Source organism: Dama dama, chromosome 29, assembly GCF_033118175.1.
Source record: "Dama dama isolate Ldn47 chromosome 29, ASM3311817v1, whole genome shotgun sequence".
Lineage (NCBI taxonomy): Eukaryota > Metazoa > Chordata > Mammalia > Artiodactyla > Cervidae > Dama > Dama dama.
The window spans coordinates 64,055,832-64,077,724 of NC_083709.1; positions in this window are offsets into that span (position 1 = coordinate 64,055,832).

Genomic DNA, 21,893 nt, shown 5'->3' on the forward strand with positions numbered 1-21,893 from the left:
TCTTTAAATACCACAGAAATTTTTCTCACTATTCTGCTGTCAGAGACTTATAAAGTACTCCCCTAAAAACATACTTGAGTCCATATTAAGTGAAGGACAACATGAAATTCAAAGCAAATTGCTACAGAGGGAAGAGGTGACTATAGCAAGATTTTTCACTGCAAAAGAAGTTTAGATTCCCTCAGATTTAAATGCAAATAAGTGATGAGGATAAGAAAGGGAAAGGGAAAAAGTGACAATTACTTTATCCATCCATTTTCAGATCCAACATATGCATTTGAGATACTGTCAGACAGATTTGTCTGCTCAGATTCAAAATGATAAAGAGGGAGGAATCAAGGAAAAGTAGACAATAGAGCAGTTCCCATAGCAACTCCCAGTGGTTCTTAGGTGACTTGACCCAAAGCCTGGTCTCACCAATAACTAATTTAAACCCAGCAGATAGAAATTGAAGCCTTTTATAACATTCAGGGCCTTCTTGCTTGAAGTTAGTTAAAGCCAGGAAAACTTCTAACTCTTCAAGAATGAGCAAAGTAGATAACCTGAAATCACAAAATAATCAAGACAGGCTATTTGATGTGAACCTTGAGAATATGGACCTTCCAAGCCTCAGACCTCATGTTACCTCACCACTGAGCCAGAATTCTGCTCATGGACAGAAAGCCTCTTGGAGACAGCCCTTTATTGAGCCTCTTCCTTTTAGAGAAGAGGGAATAAATAGCTTTCATTGGGAGAACAGTTTTACTCTGGAGCGAAGTATTTCTGTAATAAAGCTCAACCAATGGAAAGGATTAATATAAAAATAGGTAAGCAATGAGTCTATTTTCAGAGAAGTGAGAACAATTCTGCTTAGCAATCTCAGAATCAGAATTTTTGAGCTGAATGAACATGGAATAATTCTGGAGTCCAGCAGTTCTCAGTGAGTGAATCCTGATGTAGTTGACAGAATAATGGCCCCCAAAGATGTCTATGTGCTAATTCTAGAACCTGTGAATATTTATGTTCCATGGTAAGGGGCTAATAAAATTGTAGATGAAATTAATGTTGCTATTCAGCTGACCTTAAAGTAAAGAGATTATCCTTGATTATCTGGGTGGACCCAATGTAATCACAAGGGACCTTTAACTTGCAAGGAGGAGGCAGCAGAGGAGGTCAGTCAGAGATTTGTAGGAACTACAATGTTAGCTTTGAAGATGAAAGAAGGGGCCACATGCCAAGGAATGCAGAGAGTCTCTACAAGATAGAAAAGGCAAAGAAATGGATTCTTCTCCAGAGCTTCCAGAAGGATTGTAGCTCTGCCAACACCTTGACTTAAGGCCAGTGAGAAGTATTTCAAACTTCTGACCTCCAGAACTGTAAGATAATGAATGCGTTGTGTTAAGCCACCATGTTTGTAGTGATTTGTTGCAGTAGCAGTAGGAAACTAATACATGTGGGAACTTGTTAGAAATGCAAATTCTCTGGCTCCACCCCAAATCTACTGAGTCAGAAACTCTGGGGGTAGAGCCCAGTAATGAGTATTTAACAAACCATCCAGGTGATTCTGATACGTGTTAAAGTTTGGGAACTACTGATCTAGTTCAACTCCTTCTGAGACACAAAATAGTGAAGTTGGATTTGCTAATGTCAACAGCCTCATTAGTGGCAAAACTGGAACTAGACCTAGATCTTCTAGTTTGTATATTATTGAGTAAAGTGTATATGTGTGTGTGTGTGTGTGTGTGTGTGTGTGTGTGTATTTCCATTACTTTTATGCCTTTATATGAATGTACTATTATTTAGCCTACACCTGGGTTTTCTTTGTCAATGAAATAAGACTAAGTGTGTCTAACCGACCCCTCAGAGCACCACTGTGAGCAAAAATTTAGGTAATATGTAAGTGAAAATTCTTGGAACAGAATAAACTGTTACTCAGAAAAAGGTATGTTTGCTAGGCTGATAGTGGTAATATTACACTGGAATTTATAGGAGACTCCAACAGCCATTATCTTTGTGTGCCCAGCAAGTTGTTCTAAGCTTCTTGTGCACATGTAACTACTCTCTCCTCACCTTAAAATATCACCCACATATTTTGGGTGATATGACCCACCTTAGCCAAATAAACAGTTCTTGAATTTTTTCAATCTTTGTTTCCAGGCTATTTATCTGTAACTCCGTTTTGTTTTCAAGATTTTGGATCATTTTTATTATCACTATTCTAAATTCTTTTTCAGGTAGAGTCCCTATCTCCTCCTCTTTTGTTTGACTTGGTGGGCATTTTTCATGTTCCTTTACCTGTTGGGTATTTCTTTGCCTTTTCATCTTGTTTAGATTGCTGTATCTGGAGTGGGCTTTCTGTATTCTGGAGGTCTGTGGTTCCTTTTTGTCGTGGAGGATTAACCCAGTGGGTGGGGTTAGACGATTGGCTTGTCGAGATTTCCTGGTTAGGGAAGCTTGCGTCAGTGTTCTGGTGCGTGGAACTTGATTTCTTCTCTTTGGAGAGCAATGGAGTGCCCAGTAATGAGTTTTGAGATGGGTCTATGTGTTAGGTGTGACCTTGGGCAGCCTGTATGTTGATGTTCAGGGCTATGTTCCTGCGTTGCTGGAGAATTTGCGTGGTATGTCTTGCTCTAAAACTTATTGGCTCTTGGGTGGTGGTTGGTTTCAGTGTAGGTATGGAGGCTTTTGGGCAGTCACTTATTACTTAAAGTTCCTTGTAGTCAGGAGTTTTCTGGTGTTCTCAGGTTTTGGGCTTAAGTCTCCTGCCTCTGGATTTCAGTTTTATTCTTCCTGTAGTCTCAGGACTTCTCCAACTATACAGCCCTGATAAGAAAACTTCTAGGTTAATGGCGAAAAGATTCTCCCCCGTTATGGACACCCAGAGAGGTTCACAGAGTCACATGAAGAAGAGGAGAGGGAGGAGGGAGATAGAGATGAACAGGAGGAGAAAAAGGGGGACTCAAGAGCAGAGAGACAGATCTACGCCGCTGTCTGTTCCCAGAGTGTTCTCCGTAGCCCAGTCACCTACAAAGATTCACAGAATTGGATTGGGAAGAGAAGGGGAAAGGAGGAAATAGAGGTGTTCTGAGGTAGAAAACAGAGAGTCAAGATTGGGAGAGAATAATCTTCGGTTTAAAAATAGGGCTTCTCTTCTTTTTTTTTTTTTTTTGTAAGGTTATAGTGTATTGAAAATGAAAATTAAGGAGTAGTAGAGGAGTACTAGAGGACTTTAAAAGAAATAAGAGAAAAAGAAAAATAGAAAATAAAAGAGAAAAAGGAAAGAAAAAAAAAAGAAAGAAAAAGAAAAAAGAAAGAAAAAAAATTTTTTTTTCCCCCTAATTAAAAAATCGTAAAAGTCTATGGAAATGAAAGTTAAGGAGTAATGGGGGAGTAATAGGGGATTTTAAAGGAAAATAAAAGAGAAAAAAGAAAAAAGAAAAAAATTTAAAAAAATTAAAAAAAAAGAGAGAAAAAAGTAAAATTATATCTAGGAGTTTCTCTGGAGCTGTTGCGGTCAGTGTGGGTTTGGCTCAGTTTCAGATAGCTCCTCGTTCCAGCTTACACTTCTCGATATCTACAGGCCCCTTCTGGTGTAGTCGGTGTTTTCTACAGGGATTTTAATCTGTTGCACCAGTCCCTTCTGAAGCGGTTCCCTTTGTTTATTTGGCTTCCGTTTGCCGGTCTCTTCAGAGCCTCATTTCCGCCCTGACACAGGCGGGCGGAGGTGGACTCTTATTCAGGTAGCTAGTTCCGTCGCTCCGCGGGGAGGGGCTGGCGCTGCCAGGAGGGGCCGACGCTGCCCTCTCCGTCTGCGCTGCTCAGGCTCCCGGCTATTCTATATGGAGCGCGCCCCGCGCTGCGCGAGGTTCCAGCCCTCGGGTGTTCCACAAAAGCGCGGAGGGGAAAGCTGCGCCTGCTCTCTGTGCCTTCCCCGTCAGAGCGGTCCAGGCAGCCAGGGGCTTGGTGGGCGCACTCTCCCCAGGTGTGGCGCGCCCACTCCCTTCCACGGACCCAGTCTCAGTTTCCGCTGGCGCCAGTCGGGTGCGCGCGCCTTCTGCCCTCCGCATCCCCAGCCCCAGTCCCCGCCCGCGCCGGTCGGGTGCCTGCGCCCTGCGTCTCGCCGCGACCTTCCCCTCCCCCCTGCCTCCTGCCTCCGGCGGGGCTGGGCCGGTCCGCAGCCTGCGAGCTCCTCTCTGGACCCTCTCGGTCTCTTTGTTCTGCGAATGGCCGGCAGTGTGTTCGGGCCGGTTAATTTACTCTCTCTCTTTTGGTCTCCCACAGTTCAAGTTGGCAACTCACAGAAGCTCCCTCCGATTGTCCTCAGGGCACTCAGGCCCGGACCCTACCCCAAGCAATGCCGCCTAAGAGCTCCCGGGACAGATCTCCGTCCTTAGCTCTTTTGTCTCACTTTTTATCTTTTATATTTTGTCCTACCTCCTTTCGAAGACAATGGGCTGCTTTTCTGGGCGCCTGATGACCTCAGCTAGCGATCAGAAGTTGTTTTGCGAAGTTTGCTCTGCGTTCAGTTATTCTTTTGATGAATTTGTAGGAGAGAAAGTGGTCTCCCCGTCCTACTCCTCCGCCATCTTGGCTCCTCCCCACCTTAGCCAAATAATAGCTCATTCCTCTGCACAACATTATAGAGAATCAGATAACCAAACAATAGCAGACAGTGTCTGTCCCGCAGATTGTCATATGCATGGTCAGGCAACAAAGCTTTTCTCCCTGTGTTTGTTAAACCCTGCCATTTAGAGAAATTTTATCTGCAGGACAAAGTCAATACAGATGAGAAATGGATGGATGGAGATGGTGGCAAGAGGCGGAGAAAGGCCCTAGAGTCATGTTGGTTCAAGTTCTTGAGGCCCTGGGTCCTATGCTATAACTCCAGTCCAACAAGCTCTTTACTTCTAAGATATGTGAGCACCCAATACAGTCCTCTTCTTCCTCAAACTGCCTAAAATGAGTTTCTATCACTTGCAGCCAAAAGAGTTCTGGATAACATAGGATTTTTCTTCTTCAATGCAATACTGTTCTTTAACATCAAAATGTTGCCTTTCACACTGATTAATTCTCTTCATCAGCACTTCGTAGCAGTTCCAATCTGCATGGCCACCACCCTTGGAGGCAACTCTTTCAGGGTCAATTCCCAGGCATCTGGGTCTGAGCTGGAAGCCCCCTCACCTTCTACATCCACTCCCTGTGTTCTCACTGGTTTCCCTCTACTTCTCCTCCATCAAAGTTCCCAGGAGTCAACAGCCTAATAGTATAGCACTGAGCCTTGCCTCAAGGTCTTCCACTGTTTCTTTATGACTTCAGCATAAGAACACTTTCACAATTCTCAGTGATATCTATTATACAAGTGTCTGTCAAATATTCCTAGAAGAGTCCTTGAGAATCCAACTCTCATAAAGTTCCTCTGGGCCTCCTAGGTTAAGAGAAGGACTGATAAGAGTTACGACTTTCTGATGTCTTTAGTCCAGATTTGACTCAAGCCAGATGCCACCTGAAGTGATGAGGATACCTGGATGATTATTTACTGCATGTACAATATGAGGCTATAGTTTGTAGACTATATTTAATGGGCAACTGCTTATGCAGCAGAAAGACAAAGCCTCTCATCTGAGGTGGGAAAAGACTGAGTTTAGAAACAACTTTCCTAATTATAGGAAAGAAGGTATGTCCAGTGGAAGGAAAGGAAACAGAAAGGAGAAAGGAAAGAAAGAAGAAAGGAGGGAAGCCTTCCACCAGCCAAGCAAAGAAGGAAGGGAATGAGGAAGGCTGGTTCTTTAATTTAGATACTTACTAAAAGACATCTTTATAGACATGGAACATTTTCAAGAATAATAAAGAGTTTGGCATTTTAAGGTAGACCCTAAGGAATGTTAAATTTACCAAAAATACAAACACCAAATAAGTCACTTATATAAAATTATGTGGTATAACACACCTACCTTCTAGACTGAAGCAAGCATTTGTCCTAAGTAATAAGGCAAGATCACATTATCAGGGCTTTCCTGTTGGCTCAGATGGTAAAGAATCTGCCTGCAATGCAGGAGACCTGGGTTTGATCCCTAGATGAGGAAGACCCCCTGAAGGAGGAAATGGCTACCCACTCCAGTATTCTTGCCTGGAGAATTCCATGGACAGAGGAGCCTGGCAAGCTACAGTCCATGGGGTCACAGAGAGTCACACGACTGAGTGATTACACTCACTTCACTTTCATATCACAGAGAACTCATACTGAGCTGTCTCCCTATCTAACCCATGTCCTAGAAGGCAACAGACAACAATCTTCCCAAGTCCAGGAAGAGTATATGTCTTTTTGAGCCAACATCCACTTCCCAAACATGCTCCTATGGACCTGATGAAAAACTGCATCTACCGCATGTCTGAGTTCACCTCAGCAGGCTGCCTCACCTAGAAGGCTTCTTCTGTTACAAGCCTGGCTTTAAAATATGGTTTCTCAGTCCCGTGGGCTAATTAAGCACTCCTGGGTCTACATCAGCCCCACTCAAGTGTGACAATTAAGCTGGCAAGAAAAAAAATCAATCATGATTAATCACTAAATCCATGTAGTGACTTTTAGAGGTGCTAAATGGGTGCAAAGGGTGATGGTGATGCTTTTCATCGAGCGACCAAATGGTTAACAGGAGAGAACGCATGCACTCCTTCTACAACAAACAGCCTGGGTGGGAACATCAGATGTACATGTGTTTACAGAACAAGAAAATCTAGTTAATGTGGGAATAAAGTGTTTATAATTTCCCACACATTGCACTCCTTCCAATTTTGGCTCTCTACTAGGGCCAAAGGGAGATGCTTTTGCCACCTGGATGGTACCTCTGTTAGACTTTAAGATATCTCTTTTAGAGTGAATATATATTCACTTGTAAAGTGTTTTCATTGAGCAGACTTTTTTCCTTTTATTGGACTATTCCCTACAGCCCTTTGCCTTATGATGCATTGAGAGTTTATGCCTTTTCCAAATACAGTCTTTACTGAAGCATTCACTGTAAGGCAGTCTGGTTTATACCAATGCCATTTAATTTACCAAAACCATCCTCCCTTTTAAGAAAGATGGTATAAAGCTTCCAGATTGTCGTGTGAAGAACAATTAGCAGTAACGTTATTATTGCTTTGTATGTTGTAACTTTGTTTTAGGTTTGTCTTCCTGTTTTTAATTCCCTTCTATTTCCTTGGCCAAGTAGGCTGATTTTGGAAGCTGTGGGAATACTTTATTGCGTCCACAATGAGAATCACTTATCCAATAAAGAATCCTCTCTCTTGTCTCATCATTAGCTTAGAAGCCACTTGTCCCATGTCCTGTGATACAGTGTGCAGCCAGGAGGTGCCTGTTTACCTAAAATGAAGCAAGCCCTGGTATTCTTTCTGGTGTAGGATGAGTGCAGAGACTACTTTAGATGACAACACGCTCCATGCTGCTGCTCCCACTACTCCAATAGAAGACAAGTGCCAAGCATGGGACTCATTCGTAGGCCAGACTGGAAAGCTAACAGGACACTGGGCGACAGCCTTAAGCCGATGAGGCCGTTCTCGCATTTGCCTTTGGATACTTACTTGAGGGTTTTCATTGTAAACTCAACATGTGAACTGTCCTGTCCTTGGTTTTTATTCTGTCTCTGCTGGGTCTCCACTGTGGCATGTGGGATCCTAGTTCCCTGACCAAGGACTGAACGAGGGGCCCTTGTTGTTACTGTTTTGTCGCTAAGTCACATCCAACTCTTTGCAACCCCATGGACTGTTACCTGCCAGGCTCCTCTGTCCATGGGATTTTCCAGGCAAGAATACTGAAGTGGGTTGCCATTTCCTTCCCCAGGGTATCTTCCTGACCCAGGGCTCAAACCTGCATCTCCTGCATTGGCAGGCGGATTCTTTACCACTGAGCCACCAGGGAAGCTCACCATGAACTTTAGAAGGTTAAATACAAGGAATTTCATATATCTGTGACTTAAATGACAGATTTTCCTGGAAAAAAAATCATAGATATTTGTCAGGCCCTTGAGGAGGCATCATGGTTGTTCCGTCTTTGGGAGGATCTTCAATTTCCACCAAGACAAAGGTCTACCCACCCATCCGCCCAAGAAGGAAAGAAGAGAGGCAACAAAAGCTTGACTTGTGTGATAGTAGATGCTTAATTCTGGCCCAGGGCACACACACGTGCTCACACACATATCAATCATCCAATTCTCACCTATTACTCTATTATACTGGATTGATGTCAGAAATTTTAAACCATGTTTGAACATACTGAGACCGCCAACACCTTAAGCTGTAGGTATACAGTGTAAACACGTGGTTCCTAGGCCTATTTTGATAAAAAGCAGGGAAGAGAATGGTAGTAACTATCAATCTAATTGGGTGTCATAGAACATAGAGTAATAGGTTAGGACTCAGATAGGAAAAGAAAAATGTTCAGATGCCCTCAGGCAAGCTGCCCAGGTGTGATCTTCTAGACTAGAAAATCATTGGCTGCTTAAACCAGACACTTACCCAAAACCTGTGAGGCTGACACTCACTCAATCACTCAGAACGGCTGTTTTAAGTTTCGTGAACAAGACACCTCTGTGTTTCTGGCAACGCAGGTGACCCACATGAAGAGGGCCAGCTGCGTCAAAAAGCCGCTTCACCATCCGAATGCGTGTTCCCCATCGACAGGTTTTGCCAACAAGCTCCTCTCCCAGGACCTAGCCTGGCACAAAGTAAGCAGATGCCAAGAAGAAGGAAGTGTAGGCAGTGGGTGAGCAAAAGCAGGAGAGAGTGATCATGGACGTTGGCCAGACTGGGTTTCCTGAATGAGACACCACCAAGATCCCAGCATTTCAAAGAGGGAAAGCACAGATAAAAAAAACAGATGGACAGACAGACAGACACACACACACACATGCAGCCACACATAGAGTAAGAACAGTTCAGGACTGAGGAGAACTTCGAAGTGGGCTCAAATGGCCAGCAGCAAAGTCAACTGAGGCCTGAGACAGGAAAGCAAAGCCTCCAGGGATATATGACCAGAAGCAAATTTCTGGCCCCTGGCAGCTCCAGCTCCCAGCAAGCAAAAGAACCTGTTGACTAGCAAGTGGGGGGAGAGGGCAACACAGCTGGGAAATCCAGTCGTGCTTTTTGTAAAAATCAACCCTCTCAACGCCTTCTCTGGTGAGTGCCACAGGGTTCTGGCCACCTGCGGAGGCTCAGCTAGACAAGTGTGACCCTTCATTCCACATTTCTCAGTGAGAGGTGCCTGTGACAAGATACCCAAGCTAGAGTGAAGCACAGCCTCCTCTAAGGCATCCTAGGAGAACCTGTTCCACCAGCTGTGAATCCAGCCACCCACTTGCAGAAGACAAAAGGGGAGAGGAGGCAGAGAGAGAGGACTGGTGAGAGTTTCTTTCAGAAGAAGGCTGTGCTCACAGTGAATCCCACCACAGGGGGAGCCCCACCACAGGGGAAATCCACCACACAACCCGGGGGTACCATTCTGATTGTTCTGTGTATTTAACTTGTTCCAGAGTTCCAGGAGTTTCTGAATACACAGACTGAAATATGAATGCTGTGCCTCAGAATCATGCAAAGCCACAGCCTTGTCCCACCGCACCACATGTCCCTGCGGGGAACAAGAGGAGGAAGCTGCCTTCTCTCCACATGTCTAGTGAGGGAATCTGCAAGCGTTTGCTTCAGAGAGCTTCAAAATGGATTGCCCATCACTGAGACACAGAAAGAACTGGTGCTTGATTCATCCTTGAGAAAGACTAAGCAAACTGTGGACCAAGGCCTGACTCCAGCCCACAAAATAAAGTGGTGAGGGAGGAGGTAACCATTTCGACAGCAAAGACAGGCGTGCATGGCCACATGGAGGCATCTGCAGCCCACTGTTCACTACAGCAAGTGGGAGGTGGGGACCATATGTTTCATGTGGGCCAGAAATGGGTCGCTGAGTACAGCAAGCCACACGGGAATTTCTTACTGTCACTCGGGATAGAAAAGCATCAGCCCAGGCCCAGAAAGCTCTACAAGAGAGAAAAGAACCTCCAAAATTCCTGCAAAATGCCCACAACACAGCCAGTGGCAACCCTCTGCAGGGCCAGAAAGCAGAAGCTACCAGCCAAGTAAGAAGTGCCCTACTCCTTATACCTTCTCGCTCCCACTCTATCCACTTCCCTTGTCCCCAGTAAAACAGAAGCCAGCTCAGGGAGAAGGTAAGCCTGGAGAGAAGAGCAGGGAAGCCAAGAGTACCCCACCTCCTTCTCCACTGAAGGCCTAGCTGGGAGGGATTTTAAATTGTATGAGTTTGCTGCTATATGACAAATTACCACAATCTTAGCAGCTTAAAACAACATCCACTTATTACCTACCAGTTCCAGAGGTCAGAAGTTCAGCATGGCTCAGCTGGGTTCTCCACATAGGGTCTTATGAGGATGAAATCAAAGCCTCAGCCTGCTAGGTTCTTATCTTGAGGCTCTGGAAAGGAATCCACTGCCAAACTCATTAGGCTGTTGGCTGAATTTAATTCCATGTGGCTGTAAGTCTAAGGTCCCCATTTCCTAGCTGTTGGCTAGGAAATGCTCTCTGCTCCTTCCAGCTCTCTGGTCCTTGCATGTGTCCCCATCTATCCTCGAATGCAACAACAGCACATGGACTCCCTCTCAGGCTTAGAATCTCCCTGACTTCCCCTCTACTTCCAGCAAGAGAAAACTCTGCCTTTAAAAGGGTCATGTGCTTAGATTTGCCGCACCAGAAAAATAGCCCTTTCGCTACAAAAAGTAACACCATCATGAGAACACAAAACTCATCATATTCCCAGATCTCACCCACACTCTAAAGGCAAAGGATTATATTAATATAAGAATGAGGGTGTGCAAGTTCGATGCATGAAGCAGGGCACCCAAAGCCAGGGCTCTGGGACAACTCAGAGCGATGCGGTGGGGAGGGGAGAGGGAGGGGGTTCAGGTTTGGGGGGACACATGTATACCGGTGGTCAATTCATGCTGATGTATGGCAAAAACCATCACAATATTATAAAGCAACTTTCCTCCAATTAAAATAAATTAATTTTAAAACAAGACTGAGGGTGTCAGAGGTCATTCTTAGATATCTGCTTACCACAAACAAGTTAGGTAGGAAATTTTGATTACTTTTCAGGTCTGAAGATACAAATTGTTAAAATCAAGAGTGTGTGTGCAACACAAAGGAATTGCAGGACTGTCTCTTAGTGAAGAATGAGCATAAAAGTTCATGGCTTCCATAGTTTTCGTGGAGGGAGAAGAAATGGTATGAAGAGATTATCACCAATGAATAAATGTTAAGGACAGAGGGATAAAACATTAAGTGTTTTGTTTGCATCGTTGAGTTGTACTGGTTGGATGTACAGTTTACCCCAAGATGGTAACCCTAGAGAGAGGTAGGGGTGAATCAAGCCTATATAAAGCATGCTAATAATGGTAACACCAGAGAGGATATTAAAAACCAGAATAAAGTAGAATTCCCTGCTACAAAGAGAAAATTCCAATTACTAAAAGGGAAGGTTAGGTGAATCCTTGCACTACAAGGAAAAGCAGTTATGTCAATGGAGTCCCAGAGTGGATGCCAGCAGATTTAACCCTGGTTCCTGTTCCACCCCCTCACTTGGAGTAGAAAATTGGGCAAGACCCTAACTCCCTAGACCCCAGTGTCCTAGCAGGAAAATATAATAAGAACGTATGGAGTATGGTGGCATAAACTCTACAAGTGTAGAACCTGGAGGCCCATATGCTCTGGAAGGCCCACAGATGTGTTTTGTTTGGCCCATGCAGTGTTTTACAATATATAATATCATTTAATGCCAACATTTGAGGGAAAAAAAAGTATATTTCCCATTAAAAAAAAAAATCCAGATTTCCAGCTTCTGTCAACAATCTGGAAGATCTGGACACACAGGGCCTGCACTCTGTCTGGCGACAATCTTCTGTGGCTTCTGCATCCAGTTCCCACCACCCTCACCCGGCGGGCTGCAGGCTCCAACCTTCTGGGAGGCCTCACCTCATCGCGCCCTGCTGGATCTGCACCTTTGATCTTGCCCTAAAGCATTACACAAGTGTTGGCTGTTATTACCTGTAAAATGAGGTAACTGGAATGGATGAGCTACTTCCACTCAGAGAAGCTGTAATCCCAGTCCTTGAAACAGGTCTTCAGTCACTTTTCCCAAAAAACGTGTAAATTGATCACCCCCAAACCCAGGTGGTCGTTGGTCCCTGTGTACAATATAAAGACCATAAAATGTGCTGAAAATCAAGTATTTGTACTGGGAGTTACAGAAAGACTTCAATAAACTGAAATGTAGTTTTCCACTGGACAACATTTAGGCACTGGCTTCTTTAAAAGCAAATAGAAGTGAAGATGAGGAAAGGACAAAGTCAGCATCCCAACTAAGAGAGAGGGCAGACCTCCAAAAGAGGAGGGGATTTTAGGGAAAATAAACATTCTCCATAAGAGAGCTAATCCCAGTGGTTCATCCCAAGAAAGGAGCCAAGAGTTTATAGTTCTTTGGGGTTTGTTTTATTTATCCCTGCCACAAGATATAAATCAATCTATTTAGATAGGGATGGTTGAGAGAACACATTTTATTGTGATGGATAATTCCCCAAGGGAGAAGGATCACTGTGTTTCACTTCTAACATTTTTTTTTCTCTTTGGGTTTTGTGAAAATCCCACAAGTTTATGAGAAGTTGTCCAGATGAGGACACAGAACTTAGCAAACTATTCCCATCTTTAATTCTCATAAAAGTGGAAACACATACCCATGCTCATGCACACATAGCACTAGACACCCGGAAAACTAATTGAGTGCCAAGCACTTCTGGTACCCTAAGGATATATATATATTTTGGTAGCCTGAGGCTGCCAGAAACTTTGCCTGCTGAATGAATTATAGAACAGGAAGCAGATGGGCTGTGTATATGAAACAACCACTATCTGGCATGATGTGCTGTGCAATTTGGCTGCAAAGATTAAATTGAGCTATTGAATGTTTAATACACTATGCATAACAAATACAGCCAGAGCCACAAAACAGCATAAATTACAGAATTGGTATTCACACGGCCTTTCCCAGGAATCAATACGCTGCCACCGCTCATAAGAGTCTGTTGTTTAATACACATAAAGAAGAGAAGAATTCTTCTATTAAAATGAGTTATCTGGGCTATTTACCAAAGGCAGTGATTTAGCAGTGGTAAAGTCTATGTCGTGCTGTTGAATGCAGATGATAATACTTCTTGTCCTTGTCTGCCTGTTTCATTGCGCCTATCAGTTGCTGGGGCTTCAAGTCCCTTGGGTACATTAGCAGTCAGCCCAGGAAGTGTGTTTAAGTAATGGACATAATGTTCACATTTGCTAGACCAGCCTTCTCCCTAATCATGAATTATTCTTCCCCAAGGCTCAATTGGAACATTACTTTAGAAGCAGAAGATTTAATCCTTTTCAGCTGATTGGAGGGAATGATTACAGTATTATTTTCTTGTACAGGCTGTCTGCAGTGAAGGTGCCTTTTTCTGTCCCCCTCTTTAATAGGCAGCAATCTTTATTTCCCTGGAGGGAAATGGCAATGAATTTGAAATGGGATAAATCTTCAGGAATGCAAGGTGCTGAAGCGGTAGATCACTGCTGGTTAGTTAATTAGTTTAGCCCTCACTTGTTTCATCTCCAAGACAGAACACCTTGTAACAAGGGGAACCAGTGGGTGGGTGGGTGCGGGGTGGGGGGGAGAGCTGAGGAACCAGCTATAGGCAAATAATCAGATGCCTTAAAGCAACAATGGCCCCATGAATTTCCTTCTGTGCAAATGCTTGGTGCGGGATCTTGGAGTTCCCCTTGCTACCATCATTAAAATAAGCAGTGCTGGTTTTACTCTGACCAGTCTGACTTTTAAGGACAATCCAAGTCACCAAAGGGAACTGCGTCTTTATCCAGCAGAGATGGTGAAAGCAGAGTCAGGCAGACAGGGTCCAAGAGGAGGCTGCAGAAGGCTGGAGTTGTCGCCCTGTAATGATATTTATATACAGGGCTGGCCCCAGACTAAGTCCTGGGAGGGAAAAAAAAATTGTGTTTGAACATTCCTGGTGAGTGCTCTTTAAGCCCTGCTGCACTGAGAAGCAATAAATAACAACCGAGCCAGTTTGGGTTTTTTGTTTTTTTTTTTAATTTTCATGATTAATGTTTCCAGAGAGGGGAAAAAATGTGGCTTCAAAATTAATTATCTTGGGCTGGAAGATCTAAGCCTCAGACATGTCATTTTCCTGCCCCTACCCCTTCTGAGGGGAAAGTCCATGCTGTGTAAGCTTCCATCGCTGAGCAATTCCTGAAGTGTGGTTTTTTGGGGAGCCCGTCCCACCTTCCCTTCACCCACCACCAATTTTCTGTTTCCTTTTATATAAATAATGAAGAAAGAGATCAAACCTAAAGAGATCAACAGAATCATAACAAAGTCCTTGACAGCTAACACGTTTTGCGTCTGATTTAAAGCAGGAAGCCCCCATGTCTAGCTGCTTGTGATTTATTTAGAATAAAACAAGGTCATGCTGCCTTGGCCCTGATTATAAATATATTACATTTAAGTGATGAATGCGGCATTCATAAGGAGCAGGAGATCAAGAGTGCCTGAGGCTGGCACTTTCAATCTCCCCTCAGCCTCAAGTCCAAGATTTCAAATAAACACACTGTTAAGTGAATGCTACAGAACCCACATAGGGAGCACTGGGATGGTTTTCTTCCTGAAGTGGAAAATAATGTCAGAGGAGAGGCTGTGTCAGAGCTCCTCAGGAGATGTAAAGAAAACCTTCTCCTGTAGGCTTTACCCAGGCCCCTTGGGTCCCTCCACCCACCAATTCTATTATTATTCCAAGCCACCACGAAAGGCAAGAAAGGTCACAGTTCTTCATATCAGAGGGAAAGATGGCATGATGTGCCTGTTTGCTGTGGACATGTTCAGTCCTTGAATGCCTTCATCATCTGTGAACAGTCACACCGCTCCTTGCCACTCCCACAGATCCTATGATAGGGTTGGTGTAGGAACTCCACGAGGAGTCGCTTGGGTCAGCACTCTCGTCTTTAAAAGGGCAGAAAGTTGTTTTAAGGACACACCACTGGGAAGCAGCCCATCTGATATTGTGACCTGTAGGAGCCTGTGCCACGTCTATCTACAGGCCATAAGCTGCCTACCCTCCGGCCACCTTCTTTAAGTCAGCCCTGGATTCTGCCCCCAGGCACCCCAAACGCCTCTGAATCCAAAGATCCCAAGCCTTGGTCAAGGACCACCGAAATCCCTCTCCTTCCTCTGCCATATCTTTTAAGTGATCAACCAAATTAATACTGACTAAGCACCTACTGACTGGCCTCTCTCAAAGGCTAAGCTCCGGCAGAATGGCCCTTCTTGTTCCAGATCACTTTAGTTGTTGTCTGACCCACTTTTTTTTTTTCATTTTACTTCCATCAACTTCTGGCTCAAAAAAACAGTATTTCTCCCCAAACTGACATTTACCTATAAAATGTTATGTTTCTATTCTGCTGTGGCAGGAAATGGGAACGATCATCATATGCTACATAATAATGGAAAGAGCAAGTGCTGACAGTCTTTGCCTTTTCTGCCTCTCCTTCTCCTTCCTGAAATAACAAAATTCAGACAAATGACCAAAGCTGCAGATAGGAAGAGATGCAGGGGAACAGAGCTAAGGAGTCAGTAGGAATGGATCCTAGTCCCCATGGCCACTGAAATGACTTATCCAACCTTGGCGAAGCCACTCAAGCCCCTCAGGGCCTTGGGACTCTTCATGTGAAATATTAGGGGCTGGACACAGGTCCCTGACTGTTCTATATCTCTATGGTCCTGCTTGCCTCGAAAACATTAATTGGATTTTACATCGTTTGGTTTCATTTCTGGACATTTACAATTCTCTGAGTAATGGGTAACATTCACAGCCCAATTACTTTCCCAAGCTCATCGAAATTTAATTTGCTGCGTGCAGTGACACACGGCCTGAGTTTGACTAGGAAGTCAGCAAAGCCACACCAGTGATTTATACAAGGCTCCCTGACTACAAAATTTACCACCAGGAATGTCTAATGAAAGTTTTTCTCATGTAAACATATAGCTTTCACATCAACTGGAGTAGGAGCAGATGAGCTTCCAGAGACAGAATGTACTAGACAATACGCTCCTTTTCACATAATGAGCTCAGAAAATTCTGCACTGAAATGAAGGGTCTTGGAGTTATTATAATGATTCATAAATGAGAACTCTATCTCTTTCAGGACTTCACAATGCTATTTGCATGTTAAAAACACCTAACCCCTGGAGGCTGCATTTCTTCTACTGCAGCTCTAAAAATACTATGACCTCCACATTTACATTTAAATACTGATACCTGTGCATTTTTACTCTCCATCTACTGGAAGGTTTTGGTGAAGAGGGCATTTTGACAAAATTAATGTGACTTTTGGAGGCAAGAAATATTATTAGAATTTAGAAGTCACTGATGCAACCATCATTAAATCGCTGGATCAAAAGCATTTTCTTCTTCCTGTCACTGTTTTTAAAACCATACATCTGTGCTGCCCAAAGTGGCAGGCACAAGTCACATGTGATTGTTGAGCATTTGAAATGAAGTGGATCCAAGCTGAGATGTGCCTTAAGTGTAAAATACACAACAGATTGCAAAGATTTTGCATGAGGAAAGAAGGTAAACTATTTCAGTAATCACTTTATACATCTATGTACAGACGACTTGTTGAAATGATAAAAGTTAGGATATCTTGAGTTAAATAAAATAGATTATTAAAATTAATTTTACCTGTATCTTTCTAGTTTTTTAAGGCTTCTAGAAAAGTTTAAACAGGTTGCTCACATATTCCTACTGAACAGCTCTGCTCCAAACGTCTCATAGTTTGGTATCATGCTTCATACACCTAACATATACACCTTAACTTAGTCTGCAAATTCTTTCTAAGGGTTTACAAAGTGCCATGCTCTCTGCTTGACAGAAGGAACTGAAAAATGAAATGACATTTCTTAAGGATCTAACATTTTAGAAGAGGAAGTAGAAGTAAAGAAGGTTAAAATCTACTGGATACTCACTGCTTCCCAAGCAAGACCCTGACTTAACTTAGGAATGTTCATATACAACATGAACATTCAGTCTCCTTTGTAGCTCTGCAACCCTGGCTGCAAGCCTGGCTGCTCAGGACACAACTCCTCAGACTCCCTTACGCAGTCTCCAAATCCCAACCTGCCGCCCAAGGGGTTAGTTCAGGTAGGCCCTGGACCCCCTGTGGGCAGACACCAAAGCATTGTTTTCTGTTGATGACCTAGTGTGGGATGGAGGCCAGCCCATCAGTCTCTCTTCTTTATGCACTTTGAACAGCCTCTGCAGGGGTCACCTCAGTTAATGCCTAACTGGCAAACCATAACTTTGAACTTAGTTATGAACCTTGTGAACCCATGTGCTACCTAAGCTAACTGACTTACCCCACTTTCCACAGACTTTTAGGTCCACCTACCACTAGGTCCTCTGGCAAAAGTAAATAAATTGAACTTCTACCTTGTCAAATACACAACTACTGTGAGAGTCACAGAAGGACCTGGAACTCAATAAATGTACCCTCAGATTGCTTTGGGGAAGGCAATGGCACCCCACTCCAGTGCTCTTGCCTGGAAAATCCCATGAACGGAGGAGCCTGGTGGGCTGCCATCCAGGGGGTCGCTACGAGTCGGACACGACTGAGCGACTTCACTTTCACTTTTCACTTTCATGCATTGGAGAAGGAAATGGCAACCCACTCCAGTGTTCTTGCCTGGAGAATCCCAGGGACAGGGGAGCCTTGTGGGCTGCTATCTATGGGGTCCCACAGAGTCGAACACGACTGAAGCGGCTTAGCAGCAGCAGCAGCAGATTGCTTACTTTGTCCTATTTCTAAAGTAAATCCCACTGTAGACCTCTGTGCATGCTTGCTCACTTGTGCCCAACTCTTTGCCACCCCACAGACTGCAGCCCACAAGGCTCCTCTGTCCATGGGATTTTTCCGGCAAGAATACTGGAGTGGGTTGCATTTCCTCCTCTAAGGGATCCTCCTGACCCAGGGATCCAACCTGTGGCTTCAGAGACTCCTGCATTGGCAGGTGGATTCTTTACCACTGAGCCCACTGGGAATCCCACTGCAGAACTCCATAGGACAGTAAATAACCCTGACTCCTCCAGGCCCTGAAAGCAGGTCTGATTACACCTGGGCACTCAGCCTGGCATCCTAATGGTACTGTCTACCTTTTACTTCATGATCAAGAAAGGGAAGCTCCTTTCTTTCAACACAGGAATATTGAAGAGCAATGTAATACGAGTGACTGAACAGAGCTAAATTCCAATGTTGAGAGCAATATATTTACATTAACTGAGGCCAAAACACCTGTGAACATTTTCAAGAAGGTTGGAAGTTAAGCTTGTAACTGTTCACCTAAATGCAAGCCTTAAAATGTCTTATAGGGTTTTACAGACCAAACTGTGGTCCCTAAAATTCATATGTTGAAGCCCTAGTCCCCAATGTGACTGTATTTAAAGATAGGACCTTAAAAGAGGTAATTAAGATTAAATGAGGTCATAAGTATGGGGCCCTAATCCAAGGGAATTGGTGTCCACATATGAAGAGGAAGAGACACCAGAGATGAGCATGCACCAAGAAAAGGTCAATTAAGTGTAGAGCAAGAAGGGAGTCATCTGCAAGCTAAGGAGAGAGGCCTCGGGAGAAACCAAACCTACCAACACCTTGATCTCAGAATTCTAGCCTCCAGAAGAGTGAGAAAATCAATTTCTGTTGTTTAAACCTCCCAGTCTGTGGTATTTTGTTATTGCATCTCCTAGCAAACTAGTATGTAGGATATCTGAACAGAAGAAATACAAGTTAATTTAGCCAGTTTGAAGAAAGAAACTGTGTCCTTTTTCTCCAAAAGAAGTGTGATTTGATGATAGGGTGATACAGTGAGGAGGCAATAGAGCAAGTTTGAATGCTTTCTACCTGCCAGGAACTACTCTAAATGAGATGTGTGCATCGAATCATTTGACACTCCTGAGACTAAAGGTAGGTGCTATTACCCTCCAAGTTTAGCTGAGGAGAGGGAGGGTCAGATGACTAACCCCAGCGTGAGATATAAGAACATGAAACCACTGTGTGTGAGATCCAGACAGGAGGCACAAGACGAAAAGTCAAAAAGAGAACTAGAATTCATACCTGAGCTCTTCTCGTAGGGGGCTCTGTCACTCCAGTGGTGTAACCACTTTGCATTATTTGTATATTATTTGTATAACCCCAATGCAATGGGATTAAAAATGTGCTCCCTGGGAAGCACCATAAATCCCTCAAAAAGAGATACCTGAACACATTCAGTGTAAGCCATCTTTCATCCTTAGAAACTTTAATTACACCATTCTGTCTGACTTTCTATGACCTCTTATTCTTAGATCTTGTTTATTCTTTGTATGTTAATTTAGATTTGAAGATTAATTCTTCCAATGGTTATCACACCAAGAGACATGTAAAATTCATAGGAAGTCTACATTTCAAGGGTTCATTTTACATGTTATCAATTGTTTTTTCACACCATGTTATTTGCAAAATAAATATCACATAACTCTGTTAGGTTATTTTTCTAATCCATTATCAGTCAGTTCCAATGGACTAGTGCTTGGGCAACAGAAAGCTTATCTTTTTAGCACACATAAACCCAAAGGTTAGTTCCTAAATTTTTACAACTCAGCATTCTAAAAGAGATACCTTTGAGGATCTAACTTTAAATTCACAGCCTCTTGCTCTCTGAAAACAAAAGCAACACATATATGCCATGTAAGGATTAGAAATTTGTGCTGTCACAGGCATTTACCTGTAGAGTTTAAGTCCAAGTTATGTAGGGAAATGAATTTTTATTTTAAGTTTACCGTGTAAGTTTTTCTTTGTTTCCAATGAACATCATATTCTTTTAAACTTACAACTGTTGCTTCTGGAAATCCACCCCGCACCCCCCACCCCCACAAATCAGCAGAGAGAGAGTGAGGCTGAAAACAACAATTTCAATACTGGATAAATGTGAACACACAGAGAACAAATGAAACAACAACAATAAAACACAGATGAGCCAGAAGAATTGTGTATATTGAGGGGATGTGTCCAGATAGGCTCATCACTAGGGAGAGACTCAGAGGCCCCAGAAGAGAGCACCCCAATTCAAAAATGGGACTTACGTTTTAAAGGCTCAGAAATTGGATTTTGGGAATATCCTAGGCAGAGATTAGTTTCTCAAAAACAAAAGAACATAATTCAAATTCATAAGAGACTAATGTAACAGCCGGATTGTTGCTCAGTATATTCTTCCCTGTGGAGAAATCTACATGTGAAGCCAAGCTCTGATGAAGAGACTGAACAATTTACACGTGCTCTGGCATCAGAATATGGCTTCTGCATCTAGGAGGCCCTGAGGCCATTCTCATAGGTAGGGTTGGATTCACATGGACAAAGTTTTCTCCAATTTAGTACAGTTTTCTCAACAGCAGTTTGAGGAACATTAATGTAGACAAATGGTTTTTTCTATCTCTGTGCTGGTTAGAGCTCAGAGGTGCCGCCACACTTCTAACTACCAACATTCAATAGCAGGATGCCATATAATGGTGCCCCCTTTAATAGAGGAGTTTTAATTTAGACTCTAATAAGTTACTGCCTATTTAAAATCTGGTTTATCATAATGTGATTCTTTTTTTTTTAAGATCACTTAAGGCAGTGGCTCAGCAGTCCCTCAGATCTGTCTTTTGCTTCAACAACAGTGTTTGGAGGAATCAACCCATGGACTCCCTTTCTTCCAGGCTCTGACCACCCTCCAACCTTCTCTCCAGGCACAACCTTCGTATTCAATCACTCAGCTCTCCAGGACTAGCCAACACCATTTTTTGAAATTAACTAAATTTAATTTAACTTATTGTCAACCACGAGCTCCCGTATTTGTCATAATTATTCCACCTTGGTGGAGGCCGCCACCCACTGCTAGTTCAACGTGCATCTGCGGGCACTTTCCTCTCTCTGGGCTTCTATTTCAGCAGCAACAATGTGGCTCTAGATGGTGTGGTCTAAAATTTTCTGCTGAGGAGAAGCTCAAGGGCACCAAGAGTCTCTGGAAAATGCAAAATCAGTGTTGCTGCTGTGCCCTCTTCCAGAACATGCGGAAGCTTCTCAAGACGAGTAGGGTAAAACCCAGGGTGCTATGAAGCCACCATTCTCAGGGAGAAGAATCTGAGCCAGGCCCTCCTGGATCTGCCTGCCCTGGTTCTGCCACACAGACTCCCACCTCCATGACTTTCTGGAGAGCCGTGTCCTGGAGGAACAGGTGAAACTCATCGAGAAGATGGGAGACCACCTGACCTACCTCCGCAGGCTGGTGGCTCCCAGGGCTGGGCTGGGCGAGTCTCTCTCTGAAAGGCTCACCCTAAAGACTGACCAGGAGCCTCCAAAGACCAGAGGTCTCTGAGGAGCACCTCTGGCATCAGGGCTACTGCCTGAAGCCCCTCTCTGTGGCCACAAGGCAGCTTTTACTACCCTGGAGCCCTCTTCCATGACTTAGATATGTGGAAACAATAAAGCTTTTTGCAGCAAATATATATATATATATAATTTTAGTTCTAAATATATATTATATATAAAATTTTAGTTCTATCTCTTCAAGAGAACCTGGGTGTGTAAGTTGCTTCAGTTGTGTCTGACTCTTTGAGACTCTATGGACTGTAACCCACCAGGCTCCTCTGTCCATAGGATTCTCCAGGCAAGAATACTGGAGTGGGTTGCCCTGCCCTTCTCCAGGGGATCTTCCCAACCCAGGGATAGAACCCACATCTGGAAGGCGG